Source organism: Phyllostomus discolor, chromosome 2 (assembly GCF_004126475.2).
Source record: "Phyllostomus discolor isolate MPI-MPIP mPhyDis1 chromosome 2, mPhyDis1.pri.v3, whole genome shotgun sequence".
Classification (NCBI taxonomy): domain Eukaryota; kingdom Metazoa; phylum Chordata; class Mammalia; order Chiroptera; family Phyllostomidae; genus Phyllostomus; species Phyllostomus discolor.
Window position 1 is genome coordinate 161,231,087 of NC_040904.2, and position 25,159 is coordinate 161,256,245.

The 25,159-nt window shown below is 42.6% G+C and overlaps 1 pseudogene; it reads right to left on the bottom strand.

Annotated features, from left to right (window-relative positions):
• Positions 1–200: 200 nt before the first annotated feature.
• LOC114512988 lies at positions 201–23,683 on the bottom strand (annotated as a pseudogene).
• Positions 23,684–25,159: the final 1,476 nt, after the last annotated feature.

Below are 25,159 nucleotides of genomic sequence, written 5' to 3' on the forward strand. Positions count from 1 at the left end.
GGGGGAGCCAAGATCTGACCTCGGCATCATAATGACTTTTCTTCAGAACAAGAAAGAGGGAGACAAAAGAACAAGAAGATGAAAGATGTTACTTGAACTTTGCGAGATGAGACATAACAGGCCTCAGGAGGGATGCCGGGAAGGTGAGCTGGGTTGTAGGCAGGGTGTTGCTTCTCCTTGCGTCTCCTCTTCCTGGTGGGCTAGAGCAGGCAAATGACTTTGGCAAGAGGCAGGAAGGGCTGGAGTGACTCGGTCTGGGCACCATAATTGGCTTCCCCCAGCCTTCTTGAGCTCGCTCTTGATGAAATCTTCCTCCAGTTCCTTCCGATCACTGACCACAAACTCTTTAGCGAAAATCTGCATGGCCTTCTTCACCAGGGTCTTGTCTGTGCCGGTTTTGGCTCGCGGCAGCCCGCTGACTTTCTCGTGGATCCATGCGATGAGAGTGAACTTGGACCTCTTGCTCATGGCGACCCTAGTGGTGAAGCGCACAAAGCGAACAATCGGATGTCATCTGTGTACTGTTGAATGAAGTTCTGATTTTCCGCTCCCTGCTCGCCGGGGATGATGGTGGAGCTGTCATATCTAAGTCACCCAGAAGATGGCCAAGTTGTCGCGCACCAGACTGTACGCCTCCCGGCAAGCCTCTTTGTCCATCTTGGTGGCTATCACCCAGGGCCGCAGCGCGGACACTCTGCCCTTAGAAACTGAGCATGCCCCGGGCCAGCCGAATCGGAGCGCTGCAGGGTCTCGCGAAAAGCTGACAAGAGAGCGCCGCGGGGGAAGGCGGCAGCTAGAGCGCCGCTTGGTAGCAAGCTCCAAGCTTCCAGCGCCTCCGTGGCTGCAAGTGCAACGGAGCGCGCACCTGGCCCCAGGGGCCCTCAACTTTTCTATGCTCAGCTTTCGATACCAGCACCTTTTGCACACTATATATTTGCACCCTCAACCTCTTTTTGAAAAGTCCATTGATTTTTTACAAAAGTGCAAAGGTAATTCGATAGGGGAAAAAACCATATCTTTTCAATACGTGGTTTTTGGCTACATGTGGCTACATGATGATGATGCTTCTTAACAGTCAGCAGAACCTGGGACACTCAGCAGTTTGGTTTCTGCAGCGCCATCTTTGCTTTTGGAGCTGCTCTGCAATTATAAAATTTAAGTCGTGTATGTGTGGAGTTGAGTGGGGTTTCCCGTATTTTTCAAACTGTGTTCCTGGGAACTCTGTTTCAGAGCACCCCACAGATGTGAATACATACTGCTTCAGCAAAAACAAAACTTTAACCAGTTACATACTGAGCTTCTGAGAAATGCTCACTTGAATATAAGATTCTGCCACTGAAGAAATGGAAACCAAAGATAATGATTCTCAAAAGAAAAGAAAAATGGAAAACCACAGTTTCCCTGCACTTGGCAATTTTATAAGAATTAGTGGATAACAGAAAATGAAAGTTCTGACCTGGTGATAGAAAACAAACAGGTATAGCGAAAGAGCAGTGAGTCCTCAGCTTCAGTGGAAATTAGGCCAGTCAGTCCTTGCAGTGTAAAAGGCAGGCTCAGCATCAAAGGGAATGTCTGAAATGCTAGGAATGTGTCGTCAAAGATTGGATCTACAAAAGAGATGTATGAAGAATTGAGATAGCAGGAGATAAAATAATGACTCTAAGTGCCTAGTAGAGAGTACTAACAGGTAACTTATTGTGCACTTACTGTGTGCCAGCTGCTATACTAAGTGCTTTGTACATATTGTTAGACAGGACAAGGGTCTCAAAGGCTGGATAGTTCTTCCTAAATGCTATTATTTAAAAAAATATTGAGACTTCCGGCAAGATGGAGGAATAGGAGGACGCACCGTATCTCCTCGTACAACCAAGATTAGAAAACCAATAATTTACAACAATAATTTACTATCAGAATAACACCCAGATCCGGCAGAGGATTTATCTGAATGGAAGTCGGGCAGCCAAGAAGTTGAAGTAGACGCGTTCATCCGGACTGGTAGGAGAAGACGAGCCGGCGGGCGCGGGGCTGGCTCGGGTCGGCGGCGCGCGGAGGTCGGGGAAGGTTTGGCGCGAAATCGGCGCAAAAGCCATCGGGCGCGCAAGAAGGCAGCGGTGATCCCTGAGTACGCAAGCTGCGGCTGGCAGACCCAGAGGGGTAGCGATTGTGGACCAGGGTAGAACTCGCGCCCAGAAACCCAGACAAGGGTCTGAGTCCAGGGGAACGGAACTACTGCCATTGTTTTCTCCCGTCCCGCTCCCGCCCCCGCCCCACCCCCACATATAACGTCACATTCTAGCAACTGGGGTACCCAGCCCCAGTGAGCACCTAAGGCTCCGCCCCCCACCGTAACAAGAGCAACCAGACCGGAAAAAAAAAGGAGAGACAGGGGGGAAAAAAAATGTTTTCAACAGAGCAGATCAGTCCCCCGGGACTGATCCTTTTGAGCGACCAAGAATTAGCCAATCTATCAGATGCGCAGTTCAAAACACTGGTGATCAGAAAGCTCATGGAACTGGTTGATTTTGGACGAAATTTAGATGAAAGAATGCAGATTACCATAAAACAGATGCAGGAAGACACGCGGAGGAGAACCAATAGTGAAAGGAAGGAATACGAGTCTCAAAACAATATAGTGGACCAGAAGGAAGATAGAATCAACCAAGCAGGAAAGCATTATGAAATAAGAATTCAAAAAATTGAGGAAAAGATTAAGAGCATCCAAGACACCTTTAAACGTTCCAATATCCGAATTATAGGGGTACCAGAATCGGAAGGGGAAAAGCAACAGATTGAGCACATATTTGAACAAATAATAAAGGAGAACTTCCCCAATCTGGCAAAGGGAACAGTCTTCCAAGAAATCCAAGAAGCTCAGAGAGCCCCAAAGAAGTTGGACCCAAGAAGAAACACACCAAGGCACATCATAATTACATTAGCCAAGGTAAAAACGAAGGAGAGAATCCTAGAAGCAGCAAGAGGTAAGGGGACAGTCACCTACAAAGGAGTTCCCATCAGACTGTCAGCTGATTTCTCCAAAGAGACCTTACAGGCAAGAAGGGGCTGGAAAGAAATATTCCAAGTCATGAAAGACAAGGACCTACATCCCAGATTGCTCTATCCAGCAAAGCTCTCATTTAGAATGGAAGGGCAGATAAAGTGCTTCTCAGATAAGGTCAAGTTCAAGGAGTTCATCATCACCAAGCCCTTAGTTTATGAAATGCTAAAGGGACTTATCTAAGAAAAGAAGATAAAGAAAAGACATGTATAGTAAAAGGTCAGCAAACTCACAAATATTAACAACCACACCTAAAGCAAAACCAAAAGAAACTAAACAATTAGAACAGGAACAGAACCACAGAAATGGAGGGCACATGGAGGGTTAGCAGCAGGGGGGTGGGAGGAGGAGAGAAGGAGAAAAGGTATAGAGAATAAGTAGCATAGAATGTAGGTTGAAAATAGATAGGGGGAGGGCAAGAATAGTACGGGAAATGTAGAAACTAAAGAACTCATAAGTATGACACATGGACATGAACTAAAGGGGAGGAACGTGGGTGGGAGAGGGGGTACAGGGTGGAGGGGAGAGAAGGGGGGAAATGGGACAACTGTAATAGCATAATTAATAAAATATATTTAAAAAAATAAAAAAATAAAAAAAATATTTATTTTAGGGCAAAGGGAAGGGAGGGAGAGAGGGACAGAAACATCTATGTGAAAGGGAAACATCAATCGGTTGCTTTTCATACATGACCAAACCCACAACCCAGGCATGTACCCCAATCAGGGATCAAACCTGTGAACTTTCATTTTGTAGATGACACCCAGCCAACGGAACCACACAGGCCAGGGCACTAAATGTTGTTCTTGCTAAATGTTAATATGTAGTCTAGTATGCAGCTGTAAACAGGATGAGTTTGAAAGGACCTGAACCTGATAAGTGCAGTAAACTGCAAAGAAGAAATCAACATGTATTGGTTGGCCAAAAAATCCGCTTAGTTTTTTTTTTGTAAAATAAAAGACACATTTTCATTTTCACCGATAACTTTATTGATTTGGATATTTTGAGTATGTTGGCTATCTCTTGCTATTGGCTTCTAGTAGGTAGAGGACAAGGCTGCTGCTAAACATCTTCCAATGTGTAAGACAGCCCCATGGCAAAGGGCTATTTGGCAAAATCTCAATAGTGCCAAGAAATTTTGCAAACCACTTTTGACAGGTTTGATCAGTTATAGCACCTTATCTTTACACCACACAAATCGTTTTTTGTGTTTTAGTCCCATTTTTACCTTTCTTGAAATATAAAGCATAATATGCAGACATGTTGCATATTTTCTTCCATCTTCAATATTAAAATGGCTGCACAAAACTTCACCAATTTTTTTATATATATTTTATTGATTATGCTATTACAGTTGTCCCATTTCCCCTCTTCTCTCCCCTCCACCCTGTACCCCCCTCCCACCCACATTTCCCCCTTTAGTTCATGTCCATGTGTCATACTTATGAGTTCTTTAGCTTCTACATTCCCGTACTATTCTTGCCCTCCCCCTATCTATTTTCAACCTACATTCTATGCTACTTATTCTCTATGCCTTTTCCCCCTCTCTCATCCTCCCACCCCCCTGCTGCTAACCCTCCATGTGCCCTCCATTTCTGTGGTTCTGTTCCTGTTCTAATTGTTTACTTAGTTGCTTTGGTTTTGCTTTAGGTGTGGTTGTTAATATTTGTGAGTTTGCTGTCCTTTTACTATACACGTCTTTTCTTTATCTTCTTTTCTTAGATAAGTCCCTTTAGCATTTCATAAACTAAGGGCTTGGTGATGATGAACTCCTTGAACTTGACCTTATCTGAGAAGCACTTTATCTGCCCTTCCATTCTAAATGAGAGCTTTGCTGGATAGAGCAATCTGGGATGTAGGTCCTTGTCTTTCATGACTTGGAATATTTCTTTCCAGCCCCTTCTTGCCTGTAAGGTCTCTTTGGAGAAATCAGCTGACAGTCTGATGGGAACTCCTTTGTAGGTGACTGTCCCCTTACCTCTTGCTGCTTCTAGGATTCTCTCCTTCGTTTTTACCTTGGCTAATGTAATTATGATGTGCCTTGGTGTGTTTCTTCTTGGGTCCAACTTCTTTGGGGCTCTCTGAGCTTCTTGGATTTCTTGGAAGACTGTTCCCTTTGCCAGATTGGGGAAGTTCTCCTTTATTATTTGTTCAAATATGTGCTCAATCTGTTGCTTTTCCCCTTCCGATTCTGGTACCCCTATAATTCGGATATTGGAACGTTTAAAGGTGTCTTGGATGCTCTTAATCTTTTCCTCAATTTTTTGAATTCTTATTTCATAATGCTATCCTGCTTGGTTGATTCTATCTTCTTTCTGGTCCACTGTATTGTTTTGAGACTCATAATCCTTCCTTTCACTATTGGTTCTCCTCCGCGTGTCTTCCTGCATCTGTTTTATGGTAATCTGCATTCTTTCATCTAAATTTCGTCCAAAATCAACCAGTTCCGTGAGCTTTCTGATCACCAGTGTTTTGAACTGCGCATCTGATAGATTGGCTAATTCTTGGTCGCTCAAAAGGATCAGTCCCGGGGGACTGATCTGCTCTGTTGAAAACATATATTTTTTTTCCCCCTGCCTCTCCTTTTTTTTTCCGGTCTGGTTGCTCTTGTTTCGGTGGGGGGCGGAGCCTTAGGTGTTCACCGGGGCTGGGCGCCCCCATCTCTAGATTATGACGTTATATGTGGGGGCGGGAGAAAACAATGGCAGTAGTTCCATTCCCCTGGACTCAGACCCTTGTCTGGGCTTCCGGGCCACGAGCTCTGCCCTGGTCCACAATCGCTGCCCCTCTGGGTCTGCCGGCTGCAGCTTGCGTACTCAGGGATCACCGCTGCCTTCTTGCGCGCCCGATGGCTTTTGCGCCGATTTCGCGCCAAACCTTCCCCGACCTCCACGCGCCGCCGACCCGAGCCAGCCCCGCGCCCGCCGGCTCGTCTTCTCCTACCAGTCCGGATGAACGCGTCTACTTCAACTTCTTGGCTGCCCGACTTCCATTCAGATAAATCCTCTGCCGGATCTGGGTGTTATTCTGATAGTAAATTATTGGTTTTCTAATCTTGGTTGTAGGAGGAAGTACGGTGCGTCCACCTATTCCTCCATCTTGCCGGAAGTCAACTTCACCAATTTTGACATTTGTTTCTAAATACACATTGATATGACAGCTGTCACAATACAGTCTAACAAAATTGTTTCAAATGAAGTTAAAGACAACTAAGCATTACTTGGGAAAAACTAAGTGAAATTTTTGGCCAACCCAATAATGAACCAAATGTTGTGTACAAGCAATGGCTAAGCCTCCCTTTGGATGGGAATCCCATCTCCTTTACTTGTTGTTGTTGTTGTTTTTTATGTATTGATTTTAGAGAAAGAAAAGAAGAGAGGGAGAAAGAGATAGACATCAATTTGTTGCTCCACTGATTTATGCATTCACTGGTTGATTCTTCTGTGTGCCCTGATCCGGATACAGGGAGGATGCTCCAAACAATTGAGCTGCCCAGCCAAGGCTCTTTTACTTGTTGTAGGTAAATAAAACCATCTTACCATAACCACATCTAATGGAACACCCTAAGTGGCGAACCCCTTGAGTTTGGTAACAAATCTGGTAACTCAGATGGGACTCTTCTAAAAAGACTACCTCTCTCCCCCTGGCAGGGTAGCTTAGTTGGTTAGAGAAGCACCCCAATACACCAAGGTTGTGGGTTTGATCCCCAGAGAGGGCACATACAAGAATCAACCAATGAAGGCATTAATACATGGAACAACAAATTGAGGTCTCTCTCTCTCTCCCTCCCTTCCTCTATCTAAAAATCAACAAATTAAAAAAAATAAAATACGCCCTGGCTGGCATAGCTCAGTGGATTGAGCGCGAGCTGCGATCTAAAGTGTCGCAGGTTCGATTCCCAGCCAGGGTACATGCCTGGGTTGCAGGCCATAACCCCCAGCAACCGCACATTGATATCTCTCTCTTTCTCTCTCTTTCTCCCTCCCTTCCCTCTCTAAAAAATAAATAAATAAATAAAATCTTTAAAAAAAAAGTAAAATGACTCCCTCTCATTGTGGTATGGACACTTGACAAAGCAGTTGGCAGCAGCAGCAGCTCATCCTGAGCTTTCTTGGCCAGAGGAGCTGTTCCATGGGAGACTCCAGCTTGGTGCTGGCCCCCTGAACAGCTGCCTGGCCTACGTCGACAGTGGGGTAGCCACCTGAATCTATTTTGTTCAGTGCTTCGGAAGGAAGTGGTAGGCTTGCCCCTGTGATTGCTGTAATTAGTGTTTCTATTCTCATTCTGGGTATGGGGTTATTGGAAGGACAGGTTCATTTCTGGTGCGAGCTTGGTTTCAGGTTGGTCAGGCAGGAACTGGTTCGGGGACTCCGGGTTCAGGGCCTGACCTGGATCTAACTCTGAAGGGTTGAGGAACGCCCACGGAGTAATCCAAGCCATCCTCCAGTGCTGATCTCTGGTGTGGTTAACTGGTTGTTGGAGAACGTTGGGTCACTGACTGGATTTTCCGTGGGCTATTATGAAATCGTGGTACCCACCACCATTTAGTTTCTGTCCTACAGGAGCTGGAGTTTGTTCTTTGTGTTTATGTTTGCCCCATTTGTCTTATATAGGGTTGGCACAAACATAGGTTTACAGTTGTAATACTAATAAATGATACAATAATTAGTAAATAATAATAGTAGAATAAACTGTTTTTGCATACTCATAACTTCAAACCTTCATTTGCCCACTCTTCTATGTAAATGTATTGGCTATAGGAAAACATAAATTAAGGAACACAACAAATGCACCCTGGCTGGTCTAGCTCAGTGGGCTGAGTGTGGGCCTGGGAACCAAAGGGCTGCGAGTCAGTTCTCATGCCTGGCTTGCAGGCCTGGTGCCCAGTAGAGGGCGCGAGAGAGGTAACCACACATTGATGTTTCTCTCCCTCTCTTTCTCCTTCCCTTCCTCTCTTTCTAAAAATAAATAAAAATCTAAAAAAAAATTTTTTAAAGAAATATAACAAATGGGTCCCTGGAAGGAAACTGCCTGTCCAGGGCAGCCTTGCTCCAGGCTGGGAGTCTGTTGTGGATTTGAGAGGCATTGTTTTCTAAGTGCAGCTTCTTTGCTTCCTCAGGTTTCAGCATTTCCTTCCCATGAGATCATTTAAAATCACATTTGTTACTTTACACAGGAGCTTCTCCCCCGCAGCCTCCACCCTGTTTCCATCTAATGAGGGTACCTTCTGGAGCACCCAGAGCAAGGGTGGAACTCCACAGGACATAAGAATGGCACCCACACCTTGTGGTTCCCGGAAGAGCAGCAAGGTTCCTGTCAGATAGCCCACACCACCTTCACTGAGGAGAGCAAGCAAGTGAGCTCCTGGTTTCTGGTGAAGGAGCTCTGGGATAGGAGAGGATTTCGTACCTAGAAGACAAGTGAGACTGAGCAGCAAAAGTTCGGCTGTGGGACTCAGGGGCCAGTCTACAGTTAATGGTGTAAAGATATATGCTTGAGGTATATGGGAAGAGTTACCAGTTTTCTCTATGAGCCAAAAATGAAGCACATTTTGTACAATGTTTGAATACATGACCTTCCCAAAACACCCATAGTTCTTAGAAAAATAGTTTTCATATAGAAGACTCCCACTGCTTCCCTTCCTCTGAAGGATAAGGGGAAAATATTATCAGTTTCTAGCAGGTGTGATTTCAAAAATTTTACTAAAGGCATGGTAATGAGTCAAAGAAAAATGGACAACAATCCATGGTCTTTGGGTAGGTAGTGATAACTCCAGAGATACATTTTGCCTCAAGCTTGAGCCAGCAAGTACCGCTGCTGGAGAAGTACGGGTGAGCCTGAAAGCGGTGTTTCCACTCAGTCACACATGAGAATAAGCTGGGGGCTTCTTAGAAACACAGATTCCTGGACCCCACACTAGGACACCTAGGAATCTGTGTTTTGTTTTGTTTTTTCAATGCTATCCAGGAAATTTTGATGGGCAACAGGTTGAAGAACTCCTGTTTTAAGAAAAAAGATGAAGATTTCCGGCCAAGATGGAGGCATAGGTAGACACACTGTGCCTCCTTGCACAACCAAGATAGGGACAACAACAATTTAGAAACAGACCAGAACTGACGGAAAATTGATCTGAATGGAAGTCAGACACCCAAGAAGTTAAAATAGACACGTTCATCCAGACCGGTAAGAGGGGCGGAGTAGGGCAGCTGGGTGCGGGTCGCAGCGAGGAAAGCAGAGAGCGTTGGGACCAAGTGCATAAGGTATCTGGGGTGTGCAAGCAGCAGCTGGCAGACCCCCACCAAGGGGTGGCAACCGGCAGACCCAGCAGGGTGGTGACTGTGAAGCAAGGCACTGAGCGCAACCCAGGATCCCAGCGCTGGGAAATAGAGCCCTGGGACACTGATTGAAAACACCTGTGGGGGTTGAGTCACAGGGAGAGACTCCCAGCATCACAGGAGAGGTCACTGGAAAGTCCCACGGGGTGCAAGCCCACCCACACAGGAATTGGCACCAGAGGGGCCCAGTTTGCTTGGGGGAAGCGGTGGAAGGGGCTGAGGTCTGACAGAGAGCAAAACAAGCACCATTGTTCCCTCTCGGACCCTGCCCCCACATACAACGTCACAACCCAGCGACTGGGGTGCCCTGCCCTGATGAACACCTAAGGCTCTGCCCCTCATACGTAACAGGTGCCACCAGACCAAAGGGGGAGAAAAAAAAGATGGCTCAAACAGAATTGAAAGCCCCACAGTCAATACTTTTAAGCAACTGAGAGAAAGCCAACCTATCAGATGCACAGTTCAAAGCACTGGTGATCAGGATGCTCACAGAATTGGTTGATTTTGGTGGCAAATTAGATGAAAAAATGAAGGCTACAATAAGTGAAATGAAAAATGCACAGGGAACCAATAGTGATGGAATGAAAGCTGGGTCTCATACCAATGGAGTGGACCAGAAGGAAGAAAACAACATACAACCAGAAAAGAATGAAGAAATAAAAATTCAAAAAAAATGAGGAGAGGCTTAGGAACCTCCAGGACATCTTTAAATGATCCAACATCCGAATTATAGGGGTACCAGAAGGAGAAGAGGGAGAGCAACAAGTAGAAAACTTATTTGAATGAATAATAAAAAAGAACTTCCCCATTCTGGCAAAGGAAATAGACTTTCAGGAAGTCCAGGAAGCTCAGAGAGTCCCGAAGAAGTTGGGCCCAAGAAGGAACACACCAAGGCACATCATAATTACATTAGCCAAGGTAAAAATGAAGGAGAGAATCCTAGAAGCAGCTAGAGATAAGGGGACAGTAACCTACAAAGGAGTTCCCATAAGACTGTCAGCTGCTTTCTCAAAAGAGACCTTCCAGGCAAGAAGGGGATGGAAAGAAGTATTCCAAGTCATGAAAGGCAAGGACCTATAACCAAGATTGCTCTATCCAGCAAAGCTTTCATTTAGAATGGAAGGGCAGATAAAGTGCTTCTCAGATAAAGTCAAGTTAAAGGAGTTTATCATCACCAAGCCCTTATTTTATAAAATGTTAAAGGGACTTATCTAAGAAAAAGAAGATAAAAATGGCAGCAAACTCACAATTATTAACAACCACACCTAAAACAAAAACAAAAATAAACTAAGCAAACAACTAGAACAGGAACAGAACCACAGAAATGGAGATCACATGGAGAGTTAGCAACAGGGTAGTGGGAGGAGGAAAGCAAGGGAAAAGGTATGGAGAATAAGTAGCATAGATGTTAGGTAGAAAATAGACAGGGGGAGAGCAAGAATAGTATGGGAAATGTAGAAGCTAAAGAACTTATGACACATGGACATGAACTAAAGGGGGGAATGTGGGTGGGAGGGGGTGGGTAGGGTGGAGGGGAGTGAAGGGGGAAAATGGGACAACTGTAATAGCATAATCAATAAAATATATTTTAAAAATTTAAAAAGAAAAGAAAAAAGATAAACTCAGGTGATCAAGGATGTTTTTCAAGCTGCTTTGGAGCATTTACACATGCTCAGAAAGATTAAGAGAATGCTTAACACTATACACCATGTGGACCCTGAAGACCCAGAGTATAAAACTATCCCAGGTACCTACTTCATGTTGGGTGGCCTTTAGGGACTTTAACAACAGGGATGTGGCCGAAGAAACAAAGGAAGAAGGAAAGATGGAAAAGCAAGGCCTTTTCTGACTGCTGCCCTCCAGGCTTCGGATCATCTGGAGATGAGAGGAGAAAGACTCTCTTGGATGAGTAACCCTGGCTCCCACTGTGGAACCAGCCAAAGCCACCCAGCAAAGCTGGAGCCTAACCAATGTGCATGATGCAAACGAGAGTGACACTGGAAGAGAGAGTGTCCCAACTGTCTCCAGGGAAGGAAGGAGAGGGAGGCTCCTAATTGTTTGCAGTTACCCCAAATAGAAAATGAGGACTGATGGGAGCTGGGAGGGCTCCCCTTTTGATCTCCAGTGCGGAGCCCCAGGTTACTCTGAATATAGAAGGGGAGAAAATTGCATTTTTATTAGATACTGGAGTCAGTAATTTTGCTCTTTCTACCTGGAAGGACCCCCTCTCCAGAGGGAGCGTACCATTGAAGGGACAGCAGGAAAGCCAGACACAAAGAAATTCTTTGAGCCTCCAAAGTGTAATAGAATCAAAGCAGCTGTCACACTCTTCCCTCTGCGTACCTGAGTGTCCAGTTCCCTCTTAGGAAGGGACCTACTAAGTAAGTTGGGGGCTATCATAAAGGAATAGATTTTTTTAAAAACTTGTAGTATCAGAAAGGTTTATTAGAGAATGCTCACCCTGAACTGTGTGGCATGTACTGAGTGCTGCCACTCATTAAATGAAGGAATAGATTTTACGGCCCTACTCCCTCGGGGTCCAAAGGACCAGAGATTCCTGACCAGGTTAATCCAGCTATTTGGGCACAAGAAAAAGTCAGAAGGGCAAAATATGCCCTACCCGTTAAAGTAGAACTCAAATAAGCAGACCATTGGCCCAGGGTCAAACAACATCCTTGAAACCTGAGGCAGAAATGGGGATTGTCCCGTCCTAAAAGCACGTCTCAAACGGGACTCGTTCGCCTTTCCAGTCACCCTGTCACGCTCCCATCCTTCCGGATTGGAGAATAGATTTGCACAAAACCTAAGGTCTGTGCGTCAGTAGTATAGGATTGATACCCCATGGTTCCTAACCTCTATAACATGTTGGCCCTTCTCCCAGGATGTAGCAAATATTACACAGTTCTAGACTTAAAGGATGCTTTCTTTTGTGTTCCCTTGGATCATGACTCCCAGAAAAATTTTGCCTTTGAATGGGAAGATGCTGACTCCCATCAGAAGTTCCAGTATTGCTGGACTGTGCTACCACGAGGTTTCAAAAATTCCCCAACCTTCTTTGGGGAGGCCCTTGCAAAAGACCTCCAGCTTAGAATGGGGCTGTTCTACAATATGCAGATGACATTCTAATCTCCAGCCCTGATGAAGAAACTTCAAATAGGAATATTATTCTGACCTTAAACTCTCTAGCAGAAAAGGGGTACTTTGTGGCCCAGATATCCAAACCAGAAGTTAAGTACCTGGCTTTCTTATTTCCCAACATCAAAGAGCCCTACAGACAGATCAAAAGGTAATAACGTCAGTCTAGCTTCTCCACGGAACCTGAGGCAATTGAGAGGTTTTCTTGGAATGACAGGATTCTATACGATCTGGATCCCTAACTTTGGGCTTATAGCCAAGCTCCTATATGGTACATTGGAAAAAGAAGAGAATACTCCAGAACATTTTTTTAAAAACTAAGGATAAAACTATAGGAAGTTCCCGCCCTGGTCTCACCAGATTTGGAAAAGCCTTTTGAATTTCATGTGCAGGATATTCAAGGAATTGCCCTAGATTTTCCTTCCTTCCTTCCTTCCTTCCTTCCTTCCTTCCTTCCTTCCTTCCTTCCTTCCTTCCTCCCTTCCTTCCTTCCTTTCTTTTTCTTTTATTGATTCAAGAGAGACAGGAAGGGAGAAAATGAGGGAGGGAAACATCAATGTGAGAGAAACATTGATCAGTGGCCTCTGTCATGTGCCCGGAATGGGGACTGAACCCACAACCCAGGCATATGCTTTGACTGGGAATCAAACTTGAGACCTTTTGGTTTGGGGGATGACACCCAACCAACTGAGCAACACCAGTGGCCAGGACAGTCTTGGTGTTTTAATTCAAATGCTGGGACCTCAAATGGGTAATTGCCTATTTTTTTAAACAGCCTGACATCTAGTGGCACAAGGGTGGATGCTCTGCCTAAGGGTAGAGGCTGCAACTTGCACACTGGTGTTAGATGCAGAATAGTTAACAATAACCCTGGCTGGTGTAGCTCAGTGGATTGAGCACAGACTGTGAACCAGAGGGTTGCAGTGTTCAATTCCCAGTCAGAGCACATGACTGGGTTGTGGCTGGATCCCCAGTGGGGGCTACCTGAGAGGCAGCCACACATTGATGTTTCTCTCCCTCTCTCCCTTCCCCTCTCTAGGAATAAATAAAATCTTTTTTAAAATTAAAAAAAAAAGAAAAGTTAACAATCAGACAACCTCTAACTACAGGGAGCTCACAACAGGTAGTCACAGTCCTTGAAACCCAGGGAAATAGTTGGCTAACAGAAAGGAGAATGATTCAGTACCAGGCCATGTTATTGTATAATTCTAACCTCAATCCTGCTACTTTTATTTAAAATTTTTTCAATCCTGCTACTTTATTGCCAATCTCCTTAGAGGCATCAGATCATAACTATGTTGAAATAATTGAACAAGTGTATTCTAGTAGAAATGACATGAAAAGTGAGCTGTTAGCCAACTAAGAAGAAATACGGTTCAACGATGGGAGTAGCTGTATAACCAGTGGAGTTAGGAGGGTGGGGTGTTCAGTGGTGTCCTTCAACACCATTGAAACAGGAGGTCTTCCCCCTGGCACTTTGAAACATTGGTCAGACCCTGGCTGGTGTGGCTCAGTGGATTGAGCGCCAGCCTGCAAACCAAAGGTTGCCTGTTCGATTCCCAGTCAGGGCACATGTCTGGGTTGCAGGCCAAGTCTTTGGTGGGGGAAGTACGTGAGGCAACCACACATTGATGTTTCTCTTTCTCTCTCCCTCTCCCTCCCTCCAAAAATAAATAAATAAAATCTTTCTTAAAAGAAAAAGACCTAAAAAACATATAATGTGACATTGGCATGATAATAGACAAATAGATCAATGGAACAGAATGGAGCTCAGAAATAGTCCCTTAAATGTATAGTCAATCAACTTTTTCTTCAATTTATATGAGTTTATTTAAGCCAAACTGACAACATATGTCAGGGAGCAAGATTTCAAATGCCCCCTAATCAACTGATTTTTGAGAAAAGTGCAAAAGCAATTCAATAAAGAAAGAATAGTCTTTTTTAAAAAAAATGGTGCTGGTACAATTGGATCTCTATATGCAAAAAAAAAAAAAAAGAAAGAAAAAAAGATTTGATTCATACCAGATACAAAATTTTATTGAAATGCATTACAGTCCTAAATAAATATAAAATCTAAAATGATAAAACTTGCAGGAGAAAAACTTTGTGACACGGAGTAAGAAAAAGGTCTTAGATTCAAAAATCACAGTCTATAAAAGAAAATAATTTTGAAAAGATTTTATTTAGTCCTGGCTGGCGTAGCTCAGTGGATTGAGCACGGGCTGGGAACCAAAGTGTCGCAGGTTCAATTCCAGGTCAGGATACATGCCTAGGTTGCAGGCCATGATCCCCAGCAACCGCACATTGATATTTCTCTGTCTCTCTATCTCCCTCCCTTCCCTCTCTAAAAAAAATAAATAAATAAAATCTAAAAGATTTTATTTATTTACTTTGAGAGAAGGGAAAGGAGGGAGAAAGAGAGGGAGAGAAACATAGATGTACATCAATGTGCAAATTATACATCAGTAGGTTGCCTCTCACACGCCCCCAAACAAGACCTGGCCGGCAACCCAGGCATGTGCCATGACTGGAAATCGAACTGGCCACCTTTCAGTTCACAGGCTGATGCTCAATCCACTGAGCCACACCAGCCAGTGAAAGAAAATAAATTTGACTTCAATAAAATTAATAACGTATGCTGTCAGAAGACACAGTTAAGAGAATGAAAGGATAAATCACAAACTAGAAAAAATATGCAAACCACATATCTGATAAATTACTTGCATTCAGAATAAAGGACTTTCAAAAACAAGAGGGCTAATTTTAAAAACATGGGTAAAAGATTTGAACAGACATTTCACAAAAGATACATTTGGCAAATAAGCACATGATAAAATAATCAACATCACTAATTAGTATAGAAAAACAAATTACAACCATAATGAGAGCACAACATACCTGTTAGAATGGCTACCCAAAAAATGTTGGAGAGGATGTAAACAAACTGAAACTTTCACGCACTCCTGGTAGGAATGTAAAATGATACTATCACTGTGGAAAACCATTTAGCAGTTTCTTTAAAAGTTAAATATGCCTGGCTGGCATAGCTCAGTGGATTGAGCGTGGCTGGAAGTACATTCCTGGGTTGCAGGCCATAACCCCCAGCAACCGCACATATCTCTCTCTCTCTCTCTCTCTCTCTCTCTCTCTCCACCTCCCTTCCTTCCCTAAAAATAAATAAATAAAATCTTTAAAAAAAAAAAAAAGTTAAATATGTACCTACAGTGTGAAGTTTCCAGTCAGCTATTCTATTCCTAGATATTTACCCAAGAAAAACAAAAGCACATGTCCACAGACTTTGTATTAAATGTTTATAGCAACTTTATTTATTTTTTAATATTTTCATTAATTTTATATATAGAGAGAAGAGTAAGAGATATATTGATTTGTTGTTCCATTTATTGATGTATTTATGGGCTTAATTTTTGTATGTGCCCTGGTGGAGGATAGAATCCGCAACCTTGGTATATCCAGCCAAGCTCTAACCAACTGATCTACCCGGCCAGGACCTATAGCAATTTTATTTATAAGCTTTATTTGTAATAGCCGAGAACTAGGAAACACTCAAGTGCCCATCAACAGGTGAACAGATAAACAAACTGTGGGAACATCCATACAATGAAATCCTACTCAGCAAATAAAAAGGTACCAACTGTCAATTCATGCAACAATGATGAATCTCAAAATAATTGTGCCAAATGAAAAAAGCCAAGACAAAGACGTATATACTGTACAATTTCATTTATGTAAAATTCTAGAAAATGCAAACTGATCTATAATGACAAAAAGCAGATCAGTGGCCCTGACTGGGGCGGCTTAGTTGGTTGGGCATCATTCTGCAAAGTGAAAAATCCCCAGTTCGATTCCTAGTCAGGGCACATGCTTGGGTTGCATTTTGGTCCCTGGTCGGGGCACGTATGAGAGGCAAGTGGCCGATGTTTCTCTTGTACATCGATGTTTCTTTCCTTCTCTTTCTCCTTCCCTTCCCCTCTCTCTCTTTAAAAAAAAAAGAAAAGAAAAGAAAAGCAGATTAGTAGTTACCTAGGCAAGGGGTTCAGAGTGACAAGAAGGTAGGATTACAAAGGAGCAATTACCTTGAGTATGGTGATGGCTTTATGGGTATATACATGTCAATAATTTTCAAATATCTACAATTTATTGCATATCAATCGCCCTCAATAAAGCTATTTTTAAAAATTGAGTTTTTAAGACATGCAAAGCTAACGACTGGGCCAGGAATAATAACTCCTGCCATTGTAATGTTACATTATCTGGCAGATTCTATAAAAAGTCCCTTACATATATTATTTAATTTAATTCTCAAAATAGTTCTGTGGTCACCTCATTCCAGAATGGCTAGTCAGAATGGCTATCATCCAAAAATCCTCAACTAGTAAGTGTTGGCAATGATGTGGAGAAAAGAAAACTTTCACGCACTGTTGATGGGAATGCAGATTGGTGCAGCCACTATGGAAAAGAATATGGAGGATTTTCAAAAAATTAAAAATATAACTACTGCCCCGGCTGATGTGGCTCATTGGACTGAGTGCCAGCCTGCAAACCAAAAAGGTCATCAGTTCCATTCCCAGACAGGGAACATGCCTGGGTTTTGGGCCAGGTCCCCAGCTGGGGGCGTGCAAGAGGCAACTGATCCATCTATCTGTCCCACATCGATGTTTCTCTCCCTTTCTTTCTCCCTCTATTCCCCTCTCTCTAAAAATAATTTTTTAAAAAATATAACTATATGCCATTGATTCCACTTCTAGGCATTTATCCTAAGAAACCTAAAACACTAATTCAAAACAATATATGCACACCTATGTTCACTGCAGCATTATTTACAATAGCTGAGATATAGAGCAACCCAAGTGCCCATCAATAGATGAGTAGATTAAAAAAATGGTGTTATGTATATATAATGGAATATTATTCAGCCATAAAATGAAATCTTACCATTTGCAACAATGTGGACAGACCTAGAGAGTTATTATGTTCAGTGAAATAAGTCAGTTAGAGAAAGACAAATACCATATGATTTCACTTATATGTGGATTTTTTAAAAAGATTTTATTTATTTATTGAGCCTGGGCTGCAAACCAAAGGGTCACCAGTTCAATTCCCCATCAGGGCACATGCCTGGATTGTGGCTCAGGTCCCCAGTGGGGATTTTTTTTTTTTTTTTTTTTTTTAAAGATTTTATTTATTTATTTTTAGAGAGGGAAGGGAGGGGGGAGAGAGAGAGAGAGAGAGAGAGAGAAACATTAATGTGCGGTTGCTGGGGGTTATGGCCTGCAACCCAGGAATGTACCCTGGCTGGGAATCGAACCTGGGACACTTTGGTTCCCAGCCCACGCTCAATCCACTGAGCTACGCCAGCCAGGGGGATCTTTTTAAAATATTTTATTTATTTATTTTTAGAGAGAGAGGAAAAGGGAGGGAGAAACAGAGGGAGAGAAACAGCAATGTGCGGTTGCCTCTCGAACACTCCCAGTGGGGACCTCCAACCCAGGCATGTGCCCTGACTGGGAATCGAAACAGTGACCATTTTGTTGGCAGGCTGGTGCTCAATTCACTGAGTCACATCAGCCAGGGCCCTATATGTGGTATTTAATAAACAAAACAAATAAGTAAAAAAAAAAATTGAAATAGACTCAGACACAGAGAACAAACTGGTTCTTGCCAGAGTGGAGTGGGGTTGGGAGACTAGGTGAAAAAGGTGAAGGGATCAAGAAGTACAAATTGGCAGTTACAAAATAGTCACAGGGATGTAAGTACAGCATATAGAATAGACAGTCAATAATATTGTGGTAACTATGCATGGTGCCAGATGGGTACTTGAAATATCAAGGGGAACACTTTGTAAAGTATATGATTGTCTAACTACTGTGGTACACCTGAAACCAATACAAAATGATACTGAAAGTAAACCACTATTGAATTTTTTTTAATTCAAAAAAATAAAAAATGTAAAAAAGGGAGTCCTGTGAAGTGTAACTTTTTTTTCATTTTTAAATAAAATTATGGAGGACTAAAGAAACCACGAAGTAGGACTTCTCTGAGTGCTTCTCAGAGAAGGTCAAGTTAAAGGAGTTCATCATCACCAAGCCCTTATTTTATAAAATGTTAAAGGGACTTATCTAAGAAAAAGAAGATAAAAAACATGTATAGTAAAATGACAGCAAACTCACAATTATTAACAACCACACCTAAAGCAAAGCCAAAAGAAACTAAGCAAACAACTAGAACAGGAAGAGAACCACAGAAATGGAGATCACATGGAGGGTTAACAACAGGGGAGTGGGAGGAGGAGAGAGGGGGGAAAAGGTACAGAGAATAAGTAGTATGTTAGGTAGAAAATAGACAGGGGGAGGGTAAGAATAGTATGAGAAATGTAGAAGCTAAAGAACTTATAAGTATGACACATGGACATGAACTAAAGGGGGGGAAGTGGGTGGGAGAGGGTGTGCAGGGTGGAGGGGAATGAGGGGGGAAATGGGACAACTGTAATAGCATAATCAATAAAATATATTAAAAAATAAATTTTAAAAATAAAAACCCCACAAAGTAAATAAAATTATGGAGCTTCAGAGATAGTAACTTATCCAAAATCACACAGAAAGATTCATAAAAGAAAAAGGAGCCCTGGCTGGTGTAGCTCAGTGAATTGAGTGCGGGCTGGGAACCAAAGTGTCCCAGGTTCGATTCCCAGCCAGGGTACGTGCCTGGGTTGCAGGCCATAATCCCCAGCAACCGCACATTGATGTTTATCTCTCTCTCTCTCTATCTCCCTCTCTAAAAATAAATAAAGAAAAGAAAAGAAAAGAAAAAGGGAAAAAAAAGGAAATTTTAGTGCTGACTCCAAAGCTGACCTCTTAATTGCTTTCCTATACTGCCCCCTATCATCATCCCAAGTTAATAAAATTGATGAGGCCCGACTTCCTACCCCTGACATTATCTTTTTAATTTATTTGTATTTATTAGTTAAAAAATTTTTTAATGTATTTTTCAATTCCAGTTAACATACAATATTATCAGGTATACAACTGATTAGACATTTATATACCTTGCTAAGTGATCACTCTATTAAATCTAGTACCCACCTGACACCATACATAGTTATTCCAATATTATTGACTATATTTCCTGTACTGTACTTTACCATATTTTTCTGTGTATAATACACACCCACATTTTTGGCCCAAACTTTCAGGGAAAAAATCTTTTGTTTTAATTTTTTTATATAAGACTTTATTAATTTATTTTTAGAGAGAGGAGAAGGGAGGGAGAAAGAGAGGGAAGGAAACGTCAGTGTGTGCTTGCCTCTTGCACACCCCATACCAGGAACCTGGCTCACAACCCAGGCATGTGCCCTGACTGGGAACTGAACTGGCAACCCTTTGCTTCCCAGTCCGGTGCTCAGCCACACCAGCCAGGTCATTTTAATTTTTTAATTAAATTTTTTATTTACTTATGTATGGATACTTGTTTTTTTGTATTATAAAGGAATTTTAGCATTTATTTTTAAACATATTATGGTACAAGAAATTTTATGTAACAAATAATTACAAAACAGAAGAACAGATACAAGGTATTTCTGATACCATGTATAATGCACATCCTTATTTTTCCCTCAAAATTTGGGCAAAAAAGTGTCCATTATACACAGCAAAATACATTATATTCCCTTGGTTATTTTTATAACTGGCAATTTATACTTTTTAATCCTTTTTACCCTTTCAAACCATTTCCTCAACTCCCCTCCCATCGGGCAACCATCAATTTGTTCTCTGTATCTATGAGTTTGTTTTGTTCACTTACTTTGTTTTTTAGGTTCTGCACATAAGTAAGATCATATGATATTTCTCTTTCTTTGACTTATGTCATTTAGTGTAATATCCTCTAGGTCCATCCATGTTTCCATAAACGATAAGATTTCATCCTTTTTAATGTCTGAGTGATATTTCATTGTGTATATGTAGCACCTCTTCTTTATCCAGTTGTGTATTGATGGACACTGGGTTGCTTCCATATCTTGGCTACTATAAATAACACTGCAATGAACTGAGGGGTGCATATATCTTTTTTAATTAGTGGGGGTTTCTTTGATACATACTCAGAAGTGGAATTGCTGGGTAATACAGTAATTCTATTTCTAATATATATATTTTTAAAGACTTTATTTATTTATTTTTAGAGAGGGAAGGGAGGGGGAGAGAGAGAGAGAGAGGGAGAGAGAGAGAGAGAGGGAGAGAAACATCAATGTGCGGTTGCTGGGGGTTATGGCCTGCAACCCAGGCATGTACCCTGGCTGGGAATCGAACCTGGGACACTTTGGTTCCCAGCCCACGCTCAATCCACTGAGCTACGCCAGCCAGGGCTTATTTCTAATATATTTTTTAAAAATTTGAAGTATATTTTATTGATTATGGCATTACAGTTGTCCCAATTTCCCCCCCTTTGTCCCCCCATTCAGTATCCCACTTACCTCTCCCAATCCCTCACCCTAATTTCATGTCCATGGGTCGTGCATACAACTTCTTTGGCTTCTCCATTTCCTATAGTGTTCTTAACCTCCCCTGTCTATTTTGTACCTTCCAATTGTGCTTCTTAATCCCCATACTTTCCCCCCAATTCTCCCCCTTTCCCTTTCCAGCTGATAACCCTCCAAATCATCTCCATATCTATGATTCTGTTCCTGTTCTAGTTGTTTGCTTAGTTTGTTTTTTATTTTTAGATTCAGTTGTTGATAGTTGTGAGTTCATTGTCATTTTAATGTTCATAGTTTTGATCTTTTTCTTAAATAAGTCCCCTTAACATCTCATATAATAAGGGCTTGGTGATGATGAACTCCTTTAGCTTTACCTTGTCTGGGAAGCACTTTATCTGTTCTACCATTCTAAATGATAGTTTTTCTGGATAGAGCATCTAGGCTGTAGGTACTTGCTTTTCATCACTTTGAATACTTGTTGTCTGCAAAGTTTCTTTTGAGGAATTAGCTGATAGTCTTATGGGAACTCCTTTGTAGGTAACTGTCTCCTTTTCTCTTGCTGCTTTTAAAATTCTCTTTATCTTTAACCTTTGGCATTTTAATTGTGATGTGTTTTGGTGCAGTCCACTTTGGGTCCAACTTGCTCAGGAATCTCTGTACTTTCTAGGCTTGTATATGTATTTCTTTCGCCGAATTAGGGGAATTTTCTTTTATTGTTTTTTTTTCAAATACGTTTTCAATTTTTTACTCTTCTTCTCCTTCTGGCATTCCTATGATTCAGATGTAGGCACTTTTGGAAATGCCCCAGAATCTTCTTATACTCTCCTCATTTTTTTGAACTCTTATTTCTTCATTCTGTTCTGGTTGAGTGTTTATTTCTTCCTTTGTTTCAAATTGTTGATTTGAACCCTAGCTTCCTTCCCTTCACTGTTGGTTTCCTGTGGATTTTCCTTTATTTCATTTAGTGTAGCCTTCATTTCTTCTTTTATGCTTCTGCCATATTCAATGAGTTCTCTGAGCATCCCGATCACCAGTGTTTTGAACTCCACATCCGATAGGTTGGCTGTTTTATTGAGTTCTTTTTCTGGGGTTTTGTTCTGTGCTTTCACTTGGGCCATATTTCTGTGTCTCCTCAATTTGGCAGCCTCCCTGTGTGTGTTTCTGTGTATTAGGTAGAGCTGCTTTGACTCCTTGTCAGTGCACCTGTCACACTGTAAGGGGCAGAGCCTTAGGTATTCACCAGGGCAGGCAACCTGCTTCACTGCTTTGTGGCTCTGTGTGTGGGGGTAGAGGCTGGAGAGGGGACAATGCTATTGCTTGGCTTCTGGAGGTTTACCTGGCCCTCGCCCCATTTCTAGTCACTTCACCCACTCCCTGTACACGACTGGTGCCCTTCTAGCTATTGCAGTGGTGGTGGTTCCCAGAGTGGGTGGGTTTGCATATGTTCTGGGTCCCTTTGGGCCCTTTACATGGACTCTCCTGAGAGACAGGCAGTTTCTTCCACTGCCCCAAACCCCACTGGTTTTTACAGCCAGAAGTTACAAGGCTTTATTTCCCCAGTGCTGGAACCCTGAGCAGTGCAATTGGCCTGGAGCTGGGATCCCTCACTCCCAAGGTGTCCTTCCCAATTTTTATCAACTACATGTGGATTGGGACTGTCTGTACTGCTGCTGTCATAGCCCCTTTTCTGGTACCACATCTTGTCCTCTCTGCCCTGACTCCCTGGCCCTAACCCTCCTCTTCGTCTGGATAAATATGGTTTCTTTAAATCCTTGGTTATCGGACTTCCACAGCTTGATTTTCTGGCAGTTCTGGGTGTTTTTTGTTTTGAAGTTAGTTGTGATTCTTCTTGTGGTTGCATGAGGAGGGTAAGTGTGTCTACCTATGCCTCCATCTTGACTGGAAGTCCTAAAAAATTTTTATTGTACTTTTTACTACCTTTATCCCCCTTATGCCCTCTCCCACCTCCACTACCACCCCATTTTTAATTTTTTGAAGAACCTCTATAGTATTTTCCACAGTGGCTGCACCAATTACAATCCCACCAACTGTGTACAAGGGTTTCCTTTTCTCCACATCCTCACCAACATTTGGTCTTTGTTGATTTATTGGTGATAGCCATTCTGGGAGGTGTGAGGTGATATCTCATTGTGGTAGCATGACATCATCTTTAACCTAGATTTCATCCTGGTGGCCTGGATCAGGTAGGGCATGCTTTGTACTGGAGAAAAGGATGGGTCTTCAGAATTTCTCTTTCAGGGATGGGGAAATGGCAGAGGGACTCTGCATTCCTAATCACACACCAACATCTCTCCTCCTCTCCTGGTGCTCTTCACCTCCAACCCAGTGTTTCTCAGCCTCTCTCACCTTGCTGCCTTCCCAGATACCACCGTTATTTCAGAACTGGTGCAAGCAACACTGACTGGAAACAAGAGAGCAGAGTGAAAAGGTCATGAAAGACACCCTGAGGAGGAGCTGTGAAGGAGACAGGTCAGCTGGGGCTCCAGGTCCCAGGGCTCACTTGGCCTGTAAGGAGTGATGCTGCCAGTTCTTACGGCATCATGGCCCTTATCCAGGCTCGTGCGGAGTGCAGTTACCACAGAAGCCCAGGACCTCCAGATTCAGATTCTCATGCAGTCTTTTCTGACCCCATTTTGCATTCTTCCTCATGTCCCTAAACCCTCTCATGGCTCTCTGGAATTCAGGGTTCACAGTAAGTGCCACCCTCAACTTCAATCTTCTCATGTGCTTTAAAGAACACCTGGTTCTCACCAAAGGGCCCTTGACCAGTAACTGAAACCTCTCAGTATTTTCCATTTTAAACATTCCATTCTCTGGCCTCATATTTTTTACCAACTCTACTGTGCTAATCCCAACCAGAACTTGAATTTATTGATCACACCCTCACCATGGACCTTACCCTCCCCATCTTTCCTCCTTATCCTTAACTCCCTTGGTCAGTCACTATGATCAGCCCCCTCCCTTCAGTGTAGTCGTTTGGTGAACCCAAAGCGCTGGTTAAACCCAATTCTCTACTTGGGTCTGTACTTATACAATTAAATAGTACTTCATCATGCCAACTGGTCTCTCTTTAAATTCCTGCCCTCTAACTGTCAGTGCTTGTGGGCAATCACACTACACCAGACCACTCTCCCAAATATCTGTTCCATTCCTTTTTCTCTCTTCAAATCCCTCCAACTCCCTCTCCCTGTATCCTTATTTTCAGCTGATGACCTTTCCTCCTGCTCCCCTGAGAAATAGAAGCAGCAAACAAGCTATGTGGTTTTGGACTATATATCCCATCTCTTCTGTTATTGTGGATAAATTGTCCGTGCTCCTATCCAAGGCCAACCTTCCCACTCATGCCCTGGACTCCATCCCTTCTTGTCTGTTCGAGGTCATGGCTTCCTCTTTCTCCTACATCATTGACTGTTCTCTGTTTCTCTCAATTTTCCCATGCTCAAGCCAATGTGCTGATATTTCTACCATTTTATAAAATCCCCTCTGGACCCCACTTCCTCCAACCACTCCCCTATTTCCTTTCTTCCATTTAAATCAACAAAACTCCGTGAAAAAGATGTCTCCAGTGTTCTCTTCCCATTCTCTTCTTTTACAAGTAGTATCATCTTTAACAATAACAAAGAAACACACTCTGTCCCATTCTCTTTTGACTCCACCACTCCACTGAAACTTCCCATAAAGGTCACTAATAACTCTATATTGCTAAAGCTAGTAGTTATTTTATTTAAATATCTTGTCAATCCTTATCTTATTTAACCCATTAGCAGCAGTTGGCACAGTTGATAACTTGCTCCTACTTGAATTCTAGGACACACACAAGGCTACTAAAGTTGATTCCCAGAACCCATCCCAAACATTTTGAATTATACTTTTTGGAGGTGTGGCTTAGGACTCTGCATTTTATTCAAATGGTAGAGCTAATTCCTATTCACTCAAAGGAAATTATTTCATTAATCCCTGACTTTTCCATAGGCTGAGCATATTTATATACCCACAAATGTTGAGCACCTGCTGGATGTCAGGCAATATAATTGACCATCTAGATACTGGCCCCGATTTCATGAGCTTACAGCTCAGGAGACACTTTCCAGGTGCACGTGTGGGATGATTTTTGGATGGTACCAT